The 23,808-nt window shown below is 40.7% G+C and overlaps 1 protein-coding gene across 1 annotated transcript in view; it reads left to right on the plus strand.

Moving 5' to 3' along the window:
• HS3ST1 (heparan sulfate-glucosamine 3-sulfotransferase 1) overlaps window positions 1-16,496 on the plus strand; it is a 64,174-nt gene extending 47,678 nt beyond the window's left edge. The window contains exons 2-3 of the transcript XR_009519452.1: window positions 15,394-15,885; window positions 16,215-16,496. The gene's annotated coding sequence lies outside the window, so the exon portion shown is untranslated. The remainder of the gene's footprint in view (window positions 1-15,393; window positions 15,886-16,214) is intronic.
• Window positions 16,497-23,808: the final 7,312 nt, after the last annotated feature.

Here is a 23,808-nt window from a genome sequence, read left to right on the forward strand (position 1 = left end):
ATGTATTTATTACAAAATATATAAAATGAGAGATCTTGCTTGAATATTTTACAAACATCAGCCCACCTGGCATAAGGTCTGAATAAATCCTGATTTGAAGAAAACACTCTCTAACCATTAATTTTTCAAGCCTCTGGGTCAGTAATCATTTGTGTAATTGATTCAGTATTAGCTAAGACCACAACAATTCCAGAAATGTTGGAAATGAAACACTAGCAGAGTTTGCATTGATAGCAACATCTTGCTGGCCAAGATGTGGTTGTACAGAAATTCTTACACATTCCAGGGAGAGATGGATGTTTGGTTAAACATTTTGGTACTTAGGGTTAATCCTGAGAATGAAACCTGAGGAAGAAAACTAAAATCAAGGGCAACAACAACGGAAAGTCTTACTTACAAAAATATTTATTGTAACAAATATTATAATACTTAAAGCTTCTAAAAAGTCAAATAAGAACAACTTACCTATCAAATGATGGGATATGGTCAAGTAACTTGTGACCTAGACATGCAATGGTGTATTATGTTGTCTTCAAGCAGCTTTTCAGAAAGCTACATGAAAATATGGGAAAATGCTTGTCAAGTTAAATAGAAAATGCAGGCTAAAAATAAATATATGGTTACTATACATTCAGAGGACTATAAATTATTCAGGAAACTATTAACTGGGTGGTTTGAATAGTGAGGTTGTAGATTTCTGTCTTTCTTCTTTTTTTTTTTTTTCCATTTTCTCCCCACCCCCGATTTTTACTGGTCTCTTAAAATGAAAACATATAATAACATTAAAGATGTAGAATTTGTCTTCAGGGGAAGCTTTTGCATAGTCAACTGAGGGCAAATTAAAGGCTATAATACTTTATTCAACACAGAGGAAGCATCTAGCATCACAAAAGAATGAGCAAAGGGAAAGTGTTTTCCTAAGATGTGAAGACTGGAAATATAAGTAGACTATTAAAAGTCTTAGACATTTTTTGAATGGAAGGTGTACAAAGGATTGTTAAGCTCAGCAGGATATTTAAGGAAAGTACTTAGCTTCAAATTTGATTTTTCCTGAAATGCTTTCGAAATCTTTATCACAAAAGCCTCAGACTGAACATGTCCAGATTTTTAGGTTTCTATTAAGATCTGCCTTGTGGACTTGAAGAACTTTTATTTGGAAAGATACATGGGACCCTTTCTGCCTGACTCCAAGGAATGGAACAAGGGGTCCCATCACCTTGATAAGGGAGACCTTTCTATTAGTTAGGAACAGTCTGTGGTAGTCAGGGTACCAATGAGAAACAGATGGCAAATTCAAACTGGGGTTGTTTGAAAGGGGTTTATAAATGGAGCTGACTACAAAGGTATGGGAGAACCACGAAGGATAATGTGATAACCACGGCTAGTAAAAGAGCACGATGAGATGGCTATCAGCACCCACTAGCTCGAGAGGAGTGGTGACTTCAATCAGGGACTCGCTTGTCCTACATCACCCTTAGGACAGGACCCAAGGAGAGAAGTAGCCTGACTCCTCTCCTCTCACCCACCAATATCCTGCTGGATGTTGGCTAAACCTATTGGCTCAATCTAACTGGAAATGAGAATACGGTCCCTAGAGACCATCCTTATGGAGAAAAGCATGTCAAAAAAGGAATATCCAACCATATAAAAGAGTATGTTTTTCATCATTGCTGTTGGTGAAGAGAGGCTGAAGGATCATTTCTTTGGGAAATCCAAGCAGAGCATGGTGTTTGGACCAGATGGCTTAAAATTTTCCATTTAATTCTGAGATTTTGTAATTCTAAGGTACCTCCACTGAACTAGAAACATATAAATAACCAATGCAGCTGCAATTGTGTATTATGATCACCAGCCTCAAGTCAGGAAAATTGAGCTCTTTATTCCTTTTACAGTGCAATAACAATTTTCAGCATTCACACTGATTATCTTTGGAAGATTTTTACAAAGCAATAAAACCAATGATATATTTAATTGAAGTGTGGGTGTTGATGATCAACAAACACAACCTGGGATGAATATGTAATTGGCCCTCTTTACATTTGTCACCCAAAGACCAGGGTGGATGAGAAGCTCATTTTAATAAGAGCTGATGAATATTAAATGGCCACCATGCACTAGGCATTGAGCCATGTACTTTATATTAACTCATTTCATCCTGCCAAGTGTTGTTTGAACTATGCACTATGGTTAGTATCTTCCAATCTGTGCCCAGAAGCAGCCAAGGAAATGTACCACTAAGATTTCTTCTGTAAGAGCACAATTTGCTGATAGTCCCAGCTGCTGCCCCTTTGCTTTCATTACCATGTGTGCCAAAAGCACACTTCCCTTGGGCTACTCCCAGCCCAATGACAGGACACTCTACTGCATAGTGAGATGCAAGACTTCTCCAGAGAGTGACTATCTGAAGAACACCTATTAGAGCTACCATATGATCCAGCAATCCCACAACTGGGAGAAAATCATCTGGAGATTATCTGGAGAAAATCATAATTCAAAAAGATACATGCACCCCAATGTTCATAGCTGCACTATTTACAATAGCCAGGACAAGGAAGCAACCTAAATGTCCATCAACAGATGAATGGATAAAGAAGATGTGGCATATATATACAATGGAATACTATTCAGCAATAAGAAAGAATGAAATAATGCCATTTGCAGCAACACGGATGGTCATGGAGATTATCATACTAAGTGAAGTAAGTCAGACCGAGAAAGACAAATATCGTATGATACCACTTATATGTAGAATCTAAAAAAAAAAAGGACACAAATGAACGTATTTATAAAACAGAAACAGGCTCACAGACTTAGAAAACAAACTTACGGTTACCAAAGGGGAAAAGTTGGTGGGGGGAGGGATAAATTAGGGGTTAGGTATTAACATATACACACTATTATATCGATATATAAAATAGATAATCAACAAGGACCTAGTATATAGCACAGGGAACTCTGCTCAATAGTTTCTAATAACTTAAATGGGAAAAGAATCTGAAAAAGAATAGATATATGTATAGGTATAACTGAATCACTTTGCTGTACACCTGAAACTAACACACCATTGTAAATCAATTATACTCCAATATAAAATAAAAAGAAATTTTAAAAAGGTATATATGTGAGGTGGTGAATGTACGAATTAACTTAATGGGGGCACTGTCACAATGTCTATGAATGTCAAATCATCACATTGTATACTTTAGACATCTTACAGTTTTATATGTCAATTTTAACTCAATAAAGCTAAAAGAAGAACAAAAAAATACTTATTAGCCTGGCCTAACCTTTCTTGAAAGTGGGCTGCAGTAAAAGATCCTTCCTACTCAAACCTTCCTCCCTTTTCTTCTTTCACAGATATCAGATCCACATAGGGGGAAGGCTCTGCCTACTTTCTGCTCCCTCCATGCTATGGACTGTGTTATATCCCCTTCCCCTGTTCCTAATCTCTCTCTCTCTCTCTCTCGCTCTCTCTCTCATGTGAGGACACATCCAGAAGGTGGCCATCTGAAAGCCAGGAAGCAAGCTCTCACTAGAAACCCAGTTGCCCAGCACCTTGATCTTAGACTTCCCAGCCTCCAGAACTGTGAGAAAATAAATTTCTGTTGTTTAAGTCACCCAGTCTATGGTATTTTGTTATGGCAGCCTGTGCTGATACTAATCCACTCCTCCAATAAATGTCTTACTCCTACAATCCCATCTTGACATCTGGTTCTCTGTGGACCCAAACTAATGCATGCGCCATTGGGAGTTTCAGGTGTTTGCCTAAGTTCACAGACCTAGGCTGGGGCTCAAACCCAGGCAGTTGGACTCAACTATCTGTTTACTACTCTGCCTCTTGTGTTACTGACTAGCTTAACTTGCCTAGGAACACCTTTTTGGAACCCCTTCTATCCTCATTTAACCAAAGCATCCCTGCTTTCTTTATCTATTTCGCCTGACTTGAAGTCAGACATCTCTTGTATCTGATCCAAGACTTCTGCTCTTCAGGAAAGCACCTCTGGTACTTTCTTTCATTCCTCATGATGGAGCAGTGTTCAGATGCCTCTTCACTCTCATTCTCCTGAGGCAACTTAGACAGATGTGAATGTAACCAGTTCTAACATTTCCCAGCTGTGAAACCTCAGACACACTGACTGCCCTGAGGCTTTGTTTAATTATATGAAAAAAAAAAATGAGAATCTCCATTCCCAACTCATGGGTTCCTTGGAGGATTCAGTGAACATTTAAGGGTCTAGGACACTAGCTGATCCACAAAGCCATTTATAAATAATATGGTTCTCCCCTACTTGGACCCACTTTTTGATTTATTTAAATTGATTGCTCTTGAATCTATTGCCCACAAGTGCATAAGATATTATCATTTGCAATACTCCTCCCCTCATGAAATTGCCAATGAATATACTCAGGACACCCTACTCAGAAGCTCTGTCTAGATTTGACATTTTCCCTTATATTCCTGGGATTCAAGAGAATTCATTTTGATTTCCCAACTTGTTTATCTCATTCCCAGAATATCTTATGAACTTGATAATCAAGTTCATACAAGCACTTGAGTTACAGTCCCAGCTTATGGCAGAAGTTGCTTTTTCTAAGGGAAAAAAGTGAGTCCTGGAGGTAATTTTCTCTCATTATGATCTGATCTTCAACAAAGTACTGTACTTTCAACTATTTCTAATCATTCATTACTTGAATCCACCTTAAAAAGTTAAAAAACAAACAAACAATTTTTAGGCCATTTTGAAAATTGAAAATGAGAAGCAGTGTGCTATCCTGGGGGCTGGAATGACCTTTAGAGTAACATAGGTGAGAATTTGGCTGTACTGATAATGAGCTGTGTTACCTTAGACAGCTTCCTTAACTTCTCTGTGTTTGTTTCCTGCCACTAGAGAAGGATAATAATGTTCCCTTTCTTGGGATTTCTTCTTGGGAGGATTAAATGAAATTATGAATGAAGTGCCTCCTTGCTGACAAGCAGAAGAACCTAAATAAATTGTTGGTATTGTCCATGATATTTTCATTAATTTGGTACCCATTTCTTCTCTTTCCATATTGTTAAGTGTTCAAAGCTCTTCAGGGTTTTCAAGAACTTCTAACAAAGAATTTCCACTGTTTTAATTTCCAAGAAAGTCTAGGATAGCCTGTTAGAACTTGGAAGTTCCACTCGTGTTTTATATAATTAATAGACTGTTATAGGTTTTTGTTCCTTTGGTTGTTTATTTTAAATTAAAATAATTATTAATTATCTCCATCAAATATAGGTTTTGTTGAGAAATCAAATTTTAGGTCCCACACAGTACTCCTTTGGATGTGTTCATTTCTTTGCTTATCTGGTCTTTAAGGGGTTCCTTTGGAATAGACTAGAACACCTGGAAAGTCCCACTGGATGGTCCCTCAGGTATTACCTGCACTGTGAAATACAGACAGCAGGTACTCGTTCCTGTCCCTATAAGTTCTGGAAGAATTATACTATTCTCTGAAGAACAATACATCTTACTGAATTATCTTCTTAAAAGGGATTTTGTTGAATATGTCATGATTTCTAAAAACCTTAAAAATGTTTTCTGTTCTCTAGCTTACTTCTTAATGTATCTCTCTGCATGACAAGCTCTGATGTTGACAAGCATAGGTTTATGCACGTGATGTGCCATGATTCCTTCATAATGCTAAGTGTATGGGAATTTTTAGCCCTTGAGTAGGTGACTGCATCACAGTGAGATGGACTTATGGCTGGGGTGCAAGGGCTCTGTGCTCTTATGAAAACTGGTGGCTTTCATGAACCATACGATTGTGTTAATTGCTTTTCAATACTCTTCTATACTATAGTATGCCATTTTAGACATTCTTCCCACATGTGTCTTCCAGTGATAAATAAACTAAAAGGCAAATAAAATATTTATTTTCAGCTCCTGAGAAGAATCTGTAAGCCCTACCTTTGAGTCTATGACACTCCAGCTCCTGAATGGACCCCAGGACATCCTTTAAGAACAAGACTTGTCCCTGTGTCTGAGCTATGTCTGCTCAGGACAGGAAACGTGTCTGCAGCCTCAGCCCCAGACTCCAGTGGGAGTCTAGCAGAGTGAAAGTGACCCTGGAATCCTGGCTCCATCACTTGTAAGCTCTTTGAACTTAGGCAAGTTACTTAACTTCTCTGTGCCTCAGTTTCCTCTTCTATAAAATGAGAATATAACACCCATTTCAGTGGTTTACTTTGAGGACTAACCAGGATATTACATGTCAAGTGCCTGATACATAATAATCCCTCAATAAATGTAAACTCTCATCATTATTGTTTTCTCCTCTCCCTCCAGGTGGCCCCTGCTACTGTGTCACAATCCATCTACTCTGCTTCAAGCCTGTCCCCATTCTTGTACAAAGAATGACTGACCCACTGGCTCAGAGTTCATGGGGTCATGCTAAGCCTCACCACTTTTAGTGACTTTGGAAATTTATTTCATCTGCAACTTACTTATCTCATCTGTAAAATGGGTATCATACCATCATTAGTGGTAGTGTAAAGATTACATGAGCTAATTCATGTTAAGTGTTTAATAAAATTCCCCAGCAGCATTGCTACTCAATAATTTATATCAAAATGTATGCAAAACTGAGTTATATAAATCTTTGAACCCACAGTGTATTGGGTCTGCTCTCTTAAGAATCCCACCTTTGTGCTTAGCTGCTGATGTTGCTTCTTTCATTCCTATAATAGTCAGCTTGCACTGTGTTTTGTTTTTGTTTCTGTTTTTACGAAACAGGCCATGTTCTGAAAAGCAGACCCCTCAATTTGAGGGTAGAGGCACAGAGCAGGCATCACAACTCCCGTTCTTACTGCTTCCATAGAATGGCAAAATTCATACAGGGATACTAAATACATTGCTATGCTGAAAAGTGAAACTGCTAAATAAATATTCATAAAATGTCATTTACAAAATGAATACCTGTGCTAAGTGAATATGCATAAAATAAAACCTCATTGAACAGGTACAGAATTTAACCAAATTATAAAATTCATTAACCAGTGAGTACACTCATCCATTAACAAATTAATCAGCTTTCCCTGCTTTAAAAATGAATTCATAATTGAATCGCTTATTATACTGATCTTTCCTCATTGAAGACTTTTAGTACAGGAACAGTGAACACGGAGGCAAGGAAGGTATAGCTAGTGTGTTTTCCTTTTCTTTATAACTGTCCTAAAGTTGTACTGATTCTTCAGTGAAGACTCACGTAAGTTGCACGACAGGGAAAGGACACAGTATTTTTTGATTTGCTGTTTTTTGGTATGTTTTTGACATTTACTAAAAGTCAATGAGCATACCTCATTTAATTTAATTTAATGGGTGAGGAATCACTAACCCATTTTGGTTGGAATTGGCTTGGACAGAGTTATAGGCCTCAAGCATCTCAGAGCAGGAACGTGACTAAGGGCTGTCTGATTCTGAAGCCTGGGTTTCCTTCACTTATACCCTGTCAAGCAGAGATATTAACACTGGTAACTGCCCTAACTGATGGCAGAATGTCAGCCAAACTCTACAACAAATCCCTTCTGCAGGCATTAGCCTCTGTTCACTGACTCACTGCCCAAACCTGCCGCCTGTGATACTGTTCTTGGCACTTTTCCTGTCCTCCTCTCGTGAGCAAGCATACTGTACGTAGCCCTCAGCAAAGCACTAATATGAACGGGGCCTTTACCACACTGGAATCACTCTGAATTAAAGTTAAGGGAAACCCAGAGGCCATTTCCTTAAATCTAGCAGGAATCAATCAGGTTCATTGTCTTGAAGAGAAACAGTGCAAGCATTTAAGGAAAGTCACGGTGGCTTCGGGTCATAGAAAGTCAGAGCTCGGTGTCACGTGTTCACTCCCCTCATTTCCACATAGATGAAGAAACTAAAGCCCTCTCTCTTATGATGTTTATTGGCCAAGTTGTGCAGTTTGGAAAAAAGAATAGTTCAACAGCGTTTAAAGCTGAAATAATTGTTATGGGTTGAAGTGTGACGCCAAAAGATACGTGTTAAAGTCCTAATGCCCAATACCTCTTAATGTGACCTTGTTTGGAGGCAGAGTCTTTACAGAGGTAATCAGACCATCAGTGTGGCCGCTAATACAATATGACGGTTATCCCAGTGAAAACAAAGATTCTTGACACAGAGACAGACACATGTGGGAGGAAGACAATGTAAAGGGACAGAGGGAGAAGATGACTCTATTAGTCTGCTTGGGCTGCAGTAACAAAGTGCCACAGACTGGGCGGCTTGAAAAACAGACGTGTATTTTCTCATGATTCTGTTTTAGAAGTCTGAGATCAAAATGTCAGCAGGGTGGATTTCTTCTGAGGACTCTCTCCTTGGCTTGTCGAAGGCTGTCTTCTTCCTGTGTCCTCACACAGTCTCCCTGTTTGTGTCTGTCTCTTACTCTCCTCTTTCAGTCATGTTATTGGATCAGGGCCCACCCACAGGACCTGATTTTAACTTAATCACCTCTTTATCTCCAAATACAGTCACATTCTGGAGTACTGGGGGTTTAAGTCTTCAACGTATGAATTTTGGGGGGATACAGTTGACACCCAATCAACATCCATTTACAAACCAAAGAGGGAGGCTTGTGGCAGATACTTCCCTTACAGCCAGGAGTCAACCCTGCCAATGCCTTGATCTTGGACTTCTAGCCTCCAGAACTATGAGAAAATGAAAGGAACTTGTGGTACTTTGACAGCAGCCACAGAAAACTAACACAACAATGTTTACCTGGAAGTGCCTAGCTGGAGTTTTCAGCCGCCAGGTGCAAAGGTATAAAAATTCAACTGATTTCTAGAAAAATAAAATTGACTATTTTGCACCCACGTTTATTTCCTGAAAAAAGTTGTTCCTGTCTTGTGTTGTTTCATTCTAGTCTCTCTTCAGGTCATTCTCTTGGGTCTTTGTTGTTTTATTTTGTACTTAGTTCCTGATAGCTCATCAAATAGGGAACATTTGTAAAAGATGACTACAGGGGTTATGTTTTATTTCCAAATACCATGGTGGACTGGAGGAGATGTCCTTTCTGGCATCTTGGAGACCTTGGAGTGTGAGACCTTCCTGGGAACACTGTTTACACTGCTGTAACTTAAGTTCTTTTGCCTTGTTCTCCAGGTGATTATGCCTAAGTAATATTGCAGGAGAGAACATGGTAATGTGAGTTCACACAATGCTTACCTTCTTGAATCTCAGGAAACTACATTTTCTAGAGTGAATCATTTTCTTGGAATTGGTAAAACTTGGTTCCTTTAAACTTTTACATTTAGAATGATACTATTCTTGATGGATTCTTTCATAACAATGAATCACATTTTCCTGTGTTCTTAGATGGAAAAACTTTCCTGGAAAATTATTTTCATGTTCATGATATTTGTACAATCATCATATGTACCCTTAAGTTGCATTGAAATGTGTAGTCCCCTGAGGATATGTTTATGTATGTAAGATTTTCCCTTTATTTACTCTGGGGTACTATTTTTTTTGGAATTCCTGTCTCTTCTTAGACACAACTTACCATAAGTGTTGGAATAAACATTTTAAATCAGAGGAGTTTTGTTAGATGCAAATGGTCTACAGTAACTGTAAACCATAAACACAGTACCTGGTACATGTTAGTTCATCTCTTTCCTAACTGGCTGGAAAATATATTGTCAAACTACTTAGAACTGTGAATAAAATAAAACTTAACAGGTGCTACATGCTGGCCTGAGTAGTAGTCCTTTGAAAGTTGTACATGAACTTCAGTTTCTGAAATTTTTTGGTGGTTTAAAGGGATTGTGTGTGTGTGTGTGTGTGTGTGTGTGTGCGTGTGCATGTGCGTGCACATATGTATATTCTTTGTTCTAAGCCTGCTTGTAGGTGTGTGGTGAGTGCTGTGCTTTAAGATAGAATTGGGATTGAATCCTGCTGTATCATTTTGCTGGGGCTTCCATAACAAAATACTGTGAACTAAGGGCTTAAACAATAGAAATGTATCATCTCACCTTTCAGGGGGTCAGAAGTCCAAGATCAAGGTATCACCAGGGTTGCTTCCCTCTGTGAACTGTGAGAAAGAATCAGTTCCATGCCCCACTCCTAGCTTCTGGGGTTTGCTGGCAATCTTTGGCATCCCATGACTTATAGAAGCATCACCCTGATCTCTGCCTTTTTGTTCACATGGCATTCTCCCTGTGTGCATACCTGTCTCCAAATTTCCTCTTCTTATAAGGATATCGGTCCTATTGAATTAGTGCCCACTCCATTGACCTCATTTTAACCTAATTACCTATCTGAAGACCCTATCTCCAAACATAGTCACATTCTGAGGTGCTGGGAGTTAGGACTTCATCATATGGATTTTGGGGGAGAGGGACACAATTCAGCTTATAATATCTGGCATTTCCAGTGACTATCTCTAGTGATAGCAAAGTTATTTGACCTTTCTTTAGTCTCAGTTGCCTCATCTGTGAGAAGAAGCTCATACTGCAAACCTCCCAGGAGGTACATGAGAATTTTTGAAGATATATGGAAAGGTAATTTGTGACTGCCCAAGTGCTACTCATGAGTATTAGACCAGGGAGATGTCACCATGCCTCATGCATGTGAGAGCCCTGGAGGGGTTGTCAGGGCACCTGGATTTCAAACCCTAATAAGGGAGGTGAAGAACTTTTGATAAGTCCCTACCATGTGCCAGTATGACTCTAGTTGTTCTTATGGGGAACTCAGGTTTGCCCTGCTCTATCTAAAAGGGGCTGAGTGGGTTGGACTGCAAGCATCAATTTGCTCACACTGGACTTGTTCCTTTTTTGGCTGAAGTCTGAGGCAGAGGAATAGGCATTGGGGGAGTCATAGCTATGGCTATAATCATAGACTATGGGCCAAACTTAGAAGTCGAAGAATCTGGAGCAGAAGCTAAAGGGAACTCTTCTCTGGAAGCCTGTTGGGGAGTTGGAAGTTTGCACCAAACCAACTAGGCACCTGAGGGTTTTATAGGTTTGAGATGGCCTGGACTATGTCTCCATCTTGGGTGTCAGTGGCTCAAAAAATTCCCAGAAATAATACTGCAACATAGGGGGCACTTTGAAGGGAACTGAGGTCATATGATTATGCTGGAAAGTTAGGTAAACGATGCTTACGGGATTCCATCTCTACCTCTAAGCTGAGGACACTGGGGAGGTTTCACATTTGTCATCTAATTTCAACCTTATAAAAACCCATGAGTGGTTATTATGTCCTATTTTAAGAATGAGGAGACTGAATATCTTCCATTGAGCTATTTATCTGCCTAAGTGTTTCCCAAATAATTCCTGTATCACCTACACAGTCTGGGTCACATATACCTACCACTTGTATTTCCATTGTATTTGATATTTTCTTTAAACTGATTTAATTTTACTTAGAGTTGTCTTGAGAAACAATATATATAATTAAGGGCTTACTGTGTTATATATAAACATATAAAATACACATTAAAATAAATACATAATTAATATTAAAATATTTTTAACATCTTTATTGGAGCATAATTGCTTTACAATGGTGTGTTAGTTTCTGCTGTATAACAAAGTGTATCAGCTATACATATACAAATATCCCCATATCTCCTCCCTCTTGCATCTCCCTCCCACCCTCCCTATCCCACCCCTCTAGGTGGTCACAAAGCACCGAGCTGATCTCCCCGTGCTATACGGCTGCTTCCCACTAGCTATCTATTTTACATTTGGTAGCGTACATATGTACATGCCACTCTCTCACTTCGTCCCAGCTTCCCCTTCCCCCTCCCTGTGTCCTCAAGTCCATTCTCTACGTCTGCGTCTTTATTCCTGCCCTGCCTCTAGAATCACTGACCAACAATTCCAATACTAGGTATATACCCACCCCCCTAAAAGAATGAAAACATATATTCACATAGAAACTTGTATATGAATGTTCAGAGCATCATTATTCGTAATAGCCCCCAAATGGAAACAACTCAGACATCGATCAATGATAAATGAATAAATAATATGTGGTATATGCATAAAAGGAAATGTTATGAGGCCAAAAAAGAAGTACTGATACATGTTACAACTTGGGTGGACCTCAAAACATTATGCTAAATAAAGGAAGCCAGACACAATAGGTCACATATTGTATGATTCCTTTTATATGAATTATCCAGATTTGGCAAATCCATGGAGATAGAAAATGGATACGCATTTACCAGGGGATGTGAGGAATGAGGACTGATTACTTGCTAGGTACAGGATGTTTTTATGGGATGATGAAAAGCTTTGAAACTAGAGAGAGGTGGTGGTTGTGCAACATTATTAATATACCAAAAACAACTGATTTATTTACTTTAATATGGTTAACTGTATTTATGTGAATTTCAGCTTCAACTAAAAACATCATCATCTGTGTGCTATAAAATTGCCATGTCTAGGTGTAGGGCGACCACAATGCAAACCTTTTATTTTTGGCTCCAAATCTCTGCCCCACTCTGCCTGATGTTGCCACAAGCTGATTGAAATGGAAGCCCAGCTTTTACTTCAGCCGAATGTTTGCAGACATCCACTTCAGCAATTGCAGGAGATGGCAGGGGCAATAGGAGAAGAAGGAAGGAGAATTGGTTCCAGACTAGGGAACCCAGCTCCAGCTAGAGCCACACATCACACTCATGGTCAGCACATGGGGTTTCCTCGCCATGGTTTTCGCCTTCGATGATGGCTCCTCCCTGTTTCAGGTGCCGATCCGGCCGATTAAAGATGAGAAGGAAAGTGTGAGGCCGGTGGTTTTGGGTGAACCTGTCCTACCTGGCTGCTCAGGCAGCCAGACTGCTGGAATTACGCGGGACACACACCCACGAGCCTTTTCATTTCAAAGGATGCTGGCTGCTGGGGATGGGGCACAGAGGCGTGATCAGAGGGAAGATGCTCTGAACCGCCCGCCCCCGGCCCCCGAGGGTGCGGGAGGATAGGAAGAGAACTCCTGGGTGTGGAGGCTGGGGTCTACTAGCAATCACCTGCCCCCAGCAGAGGTTTCAATCTTCTCCTTCGCTTTGGCATTTATGCAGGTTCATTTCCTCTCATTTTAAATGAAAGATCCCATAATCTCATGCCCCCACCTATTAACACTGCTTTTTTTTTTTTTTTTTTTTTTTTTTTTTTTTTTTTGCGGTACGCGGGCCTCTCACTGTTGTGGCCTCTCCCGTTGCAGAGCACAGGCTCCGGACGGGCAGGCTCAGCGGCCATGGCTCACGGGCCCAGACGCTCCGCTGCATGTGGGATCCTCCCGGACCCAGGCACGAGCCCGCGTCCCCTGCATCGGCAGGCGGACTCTCAACCACTGCGCCACCAGGGAAGCCCAATACTGCTTTTTAGTGAAACTTTTCCAAAGGGTTTCCCTGGACCGCCTGCCCCTATGTCTCGCGTCTCTCTCATTTGCTCAATCCAAAGGTATACCTGCGTTCTATCCCCAGCCCCTCCCCTTCGCGGTTCCTGCATGCTGACACCTATTTTACAGGAGGTTCCCGCAGTCTTTGACCTTACCCGCCACACCCTCCAGTTTAGAATGCTCCATTTCTTAGCATGCGTGACACCTGTCTCCCCGGGCTTGTCTCCTCCTCCACCCCCTCCATTGGACCCTAAGCAGAGTGAGGTGGGGAAGATGTCTGCTTCCTTCAGTATCCACACACCTAGCAATGCCTGAATCACAGTGAAACCCCTTGGGGGAAAGGAACTAATGAATACCTCGATTCTTCCAGGTGGAAGACCTGGATTTCATTCTCTGAGATGTGATAAACTTTTAAACAGAAGCAGTGGACTGTATCACACTTTACTTTCCCCTGGATAGCATCCAAGCTCTGAAAATTGTAGTTGGAAATCTTCAAACGCTCTGTGAAAAGCTGATCCTGCTTCTGTGAATCTCTTGAGTAATAGGGAAGTAGATTTCTTCAGTTCTGGAAGCACCGTGGCTAAGAGCCATGCTTGGGCATCAGACTAACCTGGGTTTTAATTTCAGCTCTACCAAGCAGTAGATGGAAACCTGGATTAAGCCCTAGTTCCCACAGATGTTATTGGTGAAAATAATATCCGCCTAGTAAATACTGGCATAATACCCACCTGCTATTATGAAGCTAAATTAAATGAGATTATATACAGTCAATTTTGCTGTAATGTGACGTATGAGTCCCTAAAAATCATTACACTATGCACAATCATGCAATAAAAATGACAGGGCTCAAGGGAAGCATGGAGTTATTGGCACAGCACTCAAAAACTTCATCACTGATACATTTAAAGAAGAACCAGATAGGAACTTAAAAATGGTGGCACAGCTTTACACGTAGTAAGTAGATAAGAAATAAAATACTTCAATAAATGTGGCCCTTGACTTTGAAAAAGACCTGAAGTTTGTATACTGTGAGTGATGGAGAAGTGAGGAAGGAGAGGCATAAAACTGGGTGGAAAGTCATAACACAGGATGTGGATGAGAGAGTGTGGCTTAGGGCACACGCGAGGGACTGGGTAGTTGGTGGATGTCTGAGGTACGTTTTGTGTTCGTTTTTTTATTTTCATATGTCTCTGTTGACATGGATGCAGTTTTCTTTGTTTATCTAATGCTTCTTGTGGACAAAATTCTGCTAAGCAAACACAAAATTTGTGTTATGCTCAAATTGTTCCCTGATATATCAATTATGCTGGAAAACATTTGTGTTATAAAAATAAGTCTTGTTTCAGAACTGGCTGTAAGGAAGGTACTATAGTGTCCCTGGCCTGCAGTAAACATCCAAATAAATGGTTGGTATTTTTCCTTTATTTTTCTCTTCCCTAAAATCTGATCTTGTTGAGGGCAGGCACTATGTTTTGTCCACCTTTTTGCTCCCTGTGACGGACACTCCTTAGCCAATCAGTAAGTATCCCCGATGGTAAGAGCAGGACAGGGCTCAGCCTCTGGGGAAGAGGCTGCTGCATTTGACAAGACCTAAATCACAAGGGAAAATATAACAACTCCGATACCTGGTGACCTGCAGGTTGGAGTAAGCCCAGAACCTGCTGACCAAATGCTGGACCCTGAGTATTGACCTAGCCCAGAGGTGGGCCTGCAGGTGGAGAGGCAAGTGAAGGGTTCCAGAGAAAAGAAATGGCCATACTGTGGCTTCCCAGGGGCAAATGACAAATTTCAGAGATGTGACACCATCACAAATCTGGTAAGTGACAGACTGAAGTCTTGATCTTGGGCAGAACTGGCTCCAGGCCCATGCTTTTACCTGCATGTCACTACTTACCAATGCCTATGACAAAATCAGTCAAATCTATAAGGTACTACCGCAGTACTGTGAACTTTCTACCTGACGTCTTATTTAATCCTCAAAATCACCATATAATATAAGATTAATTTTCTTCTTTTACAGATGAAAAGAAAATGAGCTCAGCGAAGGAAAGTGACTTGCCCAAAGGCACACAGGAATATGTGGACAGCTGGCTCCTCATTTAGAGCAGGGCAAGGAGAGTTCCGGCTGCCTGTCCTGAAGGGCCAGGGGGAGGATGGATGAGAGAGTGGATAATAAACGTCAGTGCTGCTGTCGGCTCTCAGCGGAGGGCACCAACTGTGTCAGTGAACAGCATCACTCTGCTCTTCCCTAACAGAAGCATAAATATGGCCCTTCTCTGCAATGAGCAATTTCCTTAGCTCTGCTGACACAACGGGAAATATCCTCAGCGAGAAAATTAAATATTGGTGTCACAGGACTATTAGAGAAGCAAATAGCATCCCACACTTCCTCCTCCCTCCCTCCTTTTGCATCTCCACCTTTTCTCAGGCTGGCATGAAGCCCTGAAGAGGGTCCCAGGTCCCAGCTATGAAAGTGAAGATTTTTGAGATGTCTGGGACTCGGCTTTGTAAGGTGAGTCATTCGTTCACTGATTTGACACATTTCTATTTGAAACAGCATGAGGTCTTACCGAGAGCTTCTGATTCACATTTTAGAGCTCAAGTCTGGACTCTGCCTCTGAGATGCTGTGAACTTGGGGGAGGTTACTTAATCTTTCTGAGCTCCAGGTTCCTCTGGACCTGTTTCTTTCTCTATAAAGTGAAGATTCTCACCATCAGTATAATCATCCTCATGAAAATACCTCCTTCATTGGGTTTCGGAAAATGAATTGTGTCAGCCTCCCAAGTCTAATGCACAGAGTGTGTGAACACCCAAGAATGTGATTTTGTTTTCATTCCTAGGAGGTCCTGGAGCTTGTGCTCAGCGATGTGAGAAACATAGACAGCGTCAGGGATAACCCTGCCCTCATGGAGTCCACAGTCTGCCAGGCACAAGAACCCACATGCCTGACTCCCCAGCCCGTACTTCAGAGAATCATCACATTTTGGACTGTGAAACACCTTTTTAAAAGTCTGTTTTGCAACCACCACGGGAAAGTGCTTATCAATTAAATATCCAAGTATTGAAAAAAAATACAAGACTGTCATGTATTAATAAAAATGTAAAATGAGTCAGGATTTTATCTCACAAACCATCATTAATATGCATTTGAAAAAATATTAGAACTTATAAAGGGCAAGGTATTTTATCTGGGGTAGAGACAAAGCATAGTACATATATGGTTCAAGAGCTCTTGAAATCACTCTATGCCTCCCATCCCCATGGCCTACACGTTGAGAATTATACAAAAACAAAAAACAAGAAAAAACCAAAACAGTCCCTGGAGGGACTCCTGCCTTCTTTGCCTCTTGAAGAAAGGTTAGAATAACCAGTACATTTTGTGATGATGAGGTGAAACCCATAAAAGGAATGATGTCTCCAAAGCTCTACAGGGATACCCAGGGCCTCAATGACACGCACAGAGGGATAGCAGGTAATTTAGAAATAGAGGGTGGAGCTGCTCCCCAAATGTAACATTACAAGTTAATCCCATGGATGGGAAAGAGAGAACTGTAGAAACTAATGCAGAAACTAAGAAACTGTAGAAACTAAGATCACCAAAAATTAACCGAAGTTAATCTCTATAGTCAGTGTGGCATGCTCTGCTCTGTTGAGGAAGGAGAGATGAAATGGTGGCAACATATTTTACACTAGATTTGTTAATTTTTGCTTCTGCTTTTGCTCAAAATATACACATCTGACAAAACCTAACATCTAAAGGTCTGTTGAAGTAGAAAGCTGAGCTTTTGGGATGAGAGTATAAAATTCATCTGGAGATAAATTTTTAGTTTTCACTCTTGACTGATGCTCAGATACTTATGTGAGGATGGAAGGAAGTATCTGATGTGGTTTTGGATGGAACAGATTCGACATTGCAGGTGAGGGCTCATGCCATATAGGAAAAGAGCACTTGCAAATACTAGACACTGTGTGTTGAAGCCGTCGCTGTCACACCCACTCCAAGCTATGATTTCTCACGTGGGCATAAGAATAGCCTCCTAATTGGTCTCAGTACCTTCATCTCCCTCCCCATGCCCCACCCCACTGCCATCATGCACCATCTATGCAAAAGCCAGAGAGAGTTTTTAAACTTTCTTTTCGGATCACAACACTCCTCTGCTGACCTGGCTGCAAAGCCCTCCCTAATCTGGGCCCTGTCTTCCTCTCTGACCTCAAAATGACCTCCATCTCCCTTGCTCCCTGGTTTTCCTTCTGTGCCTCAAACACCCCGACCTTGGGCATCCTTCTCACCATTTGGATTTTAGCTTCAGTCACTTCCTGTGAAAGTCCTGTGCACACCCCTGCCTCTAACATACTTTTGCTCACATAGACCATTTTCTGTCACATTTCTTTATTGTAGTGTCTTCCTAGCAGTTGCCTTCATCTGAACTTACCCTGTTTATCTAGTTGCTAACTTGTATGTTGTCTGTGGACACCCTACTATAAAGTAAGCTCTGTGAGAACTGAAACCTTGTCTGTCTTGTTTATACCAACCCCCCAGTGCCTGGAACGAAAAAGGTAGGCAATAATCACCTGTTGAATGAATGACTGAATGATTGAGTGAGTGAAATAACTTAGTTGATTTACAAAGCTTTGGAATGGTCTGGGAAAACTTAGGAACCTTTATAAAAGAAGAGAAGCTAGAATACTGGTGGAAACATGAACAACTAACTACATCAATAAAAATGTGTTCAGTTCCTACGACTAAGTCATTTAATCTTTGTGATCTCACTTGATTTCTCACAACTGCTAACGGAAGTAGGCAAATCATATACAATATCATTATGCATGTTTCAGAGCAGAGCAAATCCTAAGGTTATCAACCTAAGCCAACAAAGTGAGGTTGAGAGGAAGGGGTTGAGGGAGGGAAATGGAGTCATTCTCTGCATTGGGGTATGTCCCAAGAACTCACAACTTCTTCCACATCCATTGCACTGTTCAGCCTTTGCAACAGCTCTGAGAGCTGGTCAGATGAGCACGGCACAGAGGCAGAAACACAGAGGGATGGTGTGGGGTGACATTCCTGCTCCTCCCATACTGGGGTCATGACTTTGGGAACATAATTGAATCACTTTGTGCCTTAGTTTCCTCTTCTGTAAATGAAGAGGAACATAATCTCATAGAGTGAAGGTAAGGATTAAGTAAATCAACCCAGGTAAGGTAGTGAGAGTGGTGTCTGGCACATAGAAAATAAACAGCTCAAATGTATTACATCATCTTTCAGAGAGTGGTGAGACTCCTTTAAGGTCCTATATTGAGCACGTGGAGGAAACAGGATTCAAACTCAGATCTGGAAGCCGCTAAAGCTGAGTGTTGCCCCTGAGCCATGTGACTGCTCTCCTCCTGGGGTCTCAGTTACTGATGGTCAATTCCATATAATTTATACACTTGGACCATTCCTTGCCATTTTAGTGTGTGCATATTTATTTTCTTCAGTGGGATTATAGGCACCTGGAAAGCAAAGATTGCCTGTCTGGAAAGCAGGGCTTACCATTTGGTAAATCCCAACACATCTTGTCAGTGTATAGACTTTCACTTAAACTGCATCTAAAACCATCCACCCTCTTTATTGTCCCGATGATTCCCAAGGTGAGTTTGCCTCTAAGCCGACATCCTTGGAATCCCCATGTCATACATTGCTGGTATTAGTCGTTCAGGTTTTTCGTCTCAATATTAAAGCACTCGGTAAGTCAGTATAGGTCCCCGATGTGGCCTCTGCCAGTAGCTAGAATTGCTATTGTTTGATTGCCTAGAACAGCAGCTTGGATAGCAACACAATTCATCCACTGCTCAGAGGGAGTTTATAGTAACAAACTTGAGCACAAAATGGTGCAGCAAACATTGAAATGCACTTAGGATGCAGAGATGGCCCCGCCCTCGAGAAAATGCAGTCCACTGAGGAAATGATATGTATGAAGTAATCACAAGACAGTGTGGTAAGTCCCATGACAAACAGGAGACGAGGGAGAGCCCAAGGTTGGAAAATCTCTGAGGAAGAATTTGGCCAGGCTAGGGAAGAGGGAACAGGCCAGGTATGGGCTCAGGGGTGACTTTCAGAAGAAGGTAATATCTGAATTGAGTCTTATAGAATTAATGGAATTATGTCATCTAATAAAGATGGAAAGATTATTCTGTGAGGTAGTTTGAACAAAAGCATGGAGGTCTGATGCATAAGGAAGGGGGTTGGATGGGACATAGTAAATTTTGAGTAGCTGGAGCATTAACTCAAGACATCCAGTGTCAGAATGAGTCTCTGGGTACTTCCCAGGCTGTACCAGGGAGCTGGGACATTTTCCTGCAGATACAGGAGGATTCAGGAAACAACAGTGAGACAAGTCAGGGAGAGCAGCATTTATTCGTACTTTACCAGGTACCAAACACTGTGTTAAGTGCTTTACAAGGATTATGCCATGTTCGTAACAGCCATATGGGACATTGCAGGCAGAAAAATGGTCCCTAAAGATGTGTGTGTCCCAATCCCCCAATGTTATCCTACATGGCAAAAGGGACGTTGCAGATGTGATTTAGTTAAAGATCTTAAGACGGGAATATATTCTGGATTATCCAGGTGGGTCCACTATAATCCCAAAGGTCCTTAAGAGGCAGGAAGCTCAGAGATAAAGAGGGAGAAGTCATGATGAAAGCAGAGGTTGGAGTTAAGCGTGGCCATGAGCCAAGGGATGTGGGCAGCCTCTGGAACCTGGGAAAGGAAGTTAAATGGATTCTCTCCTAGAGCATCCAGAGAGAGCCACCTCCACTAAACCATTTTAGACCTCTGACCTCCAGAACTGTAAGATAAAAAAAAAATTGTATTGTTTTAAGCCACTAAGTTAGTGGTAATTTGTTACAGACACCATAGGAAGCTTATTCATGGAGTCAGGTATAAAAAACAAAATCATCTTCATTTTAGTAATGAGGAAACCAAGTCTCAGAGAGGTTAATTTGTCAAAGGGTCACAATGTTGAGAAAAGGCAGAACTAGTTAAACTGTGCAAATTCTCTCTCCAGCGTTGCTTATTCTGCGTGAACCAATTTTTTGCTTGAGTTGAGGGTAATTTCTTGTCAATTTCTTTCACTCCCCATTCTTGGCAACACCCTTTACGCAGTATTCATGCCCACCAACATGTGATTCTTTACCAAACAAATGACAGTAGAGAGATCTTTTACTTCTGCCAAAAACCTAAAGGAAAGGGGGAAAAGCACAGGTTATGAGCATCTCAGTGAGATTAGAGAATCTGAGTTTAAAAATTAGATTGGGTGATAAAAAGCACATTCTTCATAAATATTTAACCTCCATCAGCATGACAGTAATTAGAGAGCTGAGTGGAGTACACTGCTTGCAGTGGGCTGTCCTGATTTCTGAAAGGAAAATCCTCTTTTTGCAGCTGTATAATTCTTCTTCGAGAAATAAATGATTGAAATCCAAGAAAATGAAATACTGCTTTGGCCACCAGCGTTTTATTTGAAATGCCCCCAAAATGATGCTTTTTAAATTGTTGAACTCTTAGCAAATCTGCCTTCCATTTTCAAGCTATAATGGACCTGAAAGCTGTACATAGTCAGTGCAAACAGTTATCCCACTTCATTCTTCTGCATTCATTCGCTATTCCTCTTGTGGTGGATTGATCATTAATGGTCCTGATTTATTCAAGCCTCCCTGAATGCACACCCCTTGGTAATGCCCTTCAATATTGACTCTGACTCCAGTCTTGGCCATATGCCCTGTTTTGGTCAAAAAGTAGTAACAAACAAGACTTGAAAAGTGCTTGCACATTAGGGCTTTTTCTCTTCCCTTTCTTAGAATCCTGAGTGTGGCAAGCTTGCACAAGTCTATTAGATGATAAAAAGCATATAGTCCAATTGTCTTATCAACCTAGATGGCAGCAAGCCAACTGGCACACATGAAATGTGGCCAATTTACACTATCCAGACTCAGAAAACGAGAAGCTGCCTGCTGACCATTGATATATGAGTGAGACCAGCCCAGCCTAGCTGAATCATCTGGTTGAACCCAACACAAACTGCCAATCTGCAGAATCAGGAATGGAAAAAATATATATATTGTTTTAAGTCACTAAGTTTAGATCAACTTGTTATGCAGGAAAGCAAAACTAACTTACTTTGCATCAGTATTCAAGCATGCTCTTGGGTCTTCACTATTAATTTAACACAATAAAATAATACAAGCAAAAGGAAACAACCCCACAGGTCATCCTTGTAAGGCAGCTGCTTCAAGTAACAAGTCTACACCATTGAAGGGGAACAGCTTTGCTTGGGGGTCACTAGCTGTCTCTAATTTACTACTTAGACATTAGCTCTGCCCTAGCATCACTTATACAGCTTCACTTGTACATTTCTTGGAATGATTGCATACTCATGTTATTCTTTAGTTTCAGGTAACTCTTTATTCACTTCAGTCTGGTTTCCAGTCCTAACACTTCACTGAAACTGTTCTTATTGAGGATCGGTTAGGACTCTATAATTTACTGACAAGCAGCATAAACCCAAATTGAATAACTCACAAACTAAAAAGGAAAGTTATAATTATGGTATAGAGTATCTCACAGAACCCAAGAATGGGGTTCACCAACACCTCAGCCACCACTGGAACCAAATCTTTCTCTCTTTGGGTCTCACCTTTGGGCCTCTCCACATGTTTCCTTTTTTATTCTCTCTTGTTACAAGCTAACTGTCTCTGTTCCTGAATCTGTAAAACAGAAAAAAAGGTAGCAGCCAAAATCCTCTGGATTGCATCACTCAAGTTCAAGAGAGTAGCTAGGCCTAACTGTCATCTCTTAGATGGATTTCATCTTCCCTGAGTATCTTTTTATTAACCCTACTTGAGGGAGACACCAATTTATGAAATGACTCGTTGTGTCTAGGGTTTGGGGTCATACTGTGTAATCACACAGAATCTCTTATGACAACCATGCGGCTATAAATGAGGGAGGGAGGGACAAATCTCAGAAAAGGAGAAGTTCCCAGAAATGTGGTAGAACTAGGCAGACAAAGCAATTTTTGTTCACTAGAGCTTACCTCTTGGTTTCCAATCATGTATTCTATCAATACACACATTTTTAAAACTTTCCTACCCTAAATGAGCAAAAATCTTCACACTGTGGGTCTTAATATCAGCTCTCAGAGTTGTAGCTTTATTCTTGGTTTTTGTACGATTATGTGATTCATGTCTATTTTCCCCACTAGCTTATATCTTCATTAAAGCAGAGTCCAGTTTGTTGTTTAGCTCAGGATCTGGCTCTAATGGTAGGAACCTAATAAATGTTTGGGAATGACCCAAGGAACACCAAGTCATTTTTAGGTTTGGCATTGAGAAATAACGTCATGGGATACTATGTTCTGATCCACATTACCTGTATTGTCAGGTGAGCAAAATAAGACGTCAAAATATTAGATAATTCACCCAGGTTCATGCAGCTAGTCTATGATAGACCCTGGACTTTGATCCTTACATTTTTGCTTCAGAATTGAAACTTTTAACCATTCTGTTCTATGGATTCTCAAACATACTAATATACAATAGTGGAGGAAAAGCAGGATAATGGCAATAAACTTTACCAGGAAAAAACAAGGAGGAAAGATGACGGAGCATATGCTGATCATTGATCCAGACCACAAATCACATTTCGTTGGACAAATATAGTAAGGTCATTGAGAGGATGAATGGAGCTCATGGAGATAACTTTTCTGAATTACCTCTTTGATCAGGGAGTGAGATTCGTGGTCAGCCATATGGCTGTATCTAATTCTGTCAGTTGGGAGGATTTCTCTTGCATATAAACTTTTACTGGAAGTCTTTATCATCTACTGTAGAATGTTGTCCCTGCTTTGAGTCACACTCTAACTGAGTACTTAAGGAAGAAGACTTCACCACCACAGAAAGAAGACTTTAACACATTAATCCCACGGGATAAAGGAGGAGCATAAGCAGGAGTCCTTTGGAGACGCATGCTGGTTCAGATTGTCAAGTCATCTGACTCCTCCCACATATCCCTAATCCACATTTCCATTATCATACACAGTTACCTGGGCTCTCAGATCTCTAGGGACATTAATAAATGTATGTTCCTGTCCTGACACTTAATTCCTTGTCTTAAGGTAAAACAGCTTGAATTAGAGAGTATTTCTCTTATAGTATCTCACAGAATGCCATCAATAACTGCACACACACAGTATAATGACCTGATAAAGTGCTTTTAAGCTTTAGTCTCAATGCACACATCCAAGACCAAAAATCAACAGATAATAGTTTATCCAGTTAGTTCACTAGAACACAAGAATGGCAAGATTCCTAGTCCAGAGTGAATATGTTGTTGTTGTTTCCGATACCCATTTCTCTTCCAGTCCTGAGCATCTGCTACTTATAATTCTGCTTGTG

The sequence above is a fragment of the Delphinus delphis genome, chromosome 5, assembly GCF_949987515.2.
Source record: "Delphinus delphis chromosome 5, mDelDel1.2, whole genome shotgun sequence".
NCBI classification, from domain to species: Eukaryota; Metazoa; Chordata; class Mammalia; order Artiodactyla; family Delphinidae; genus Delphinus; species Delphinus delphis.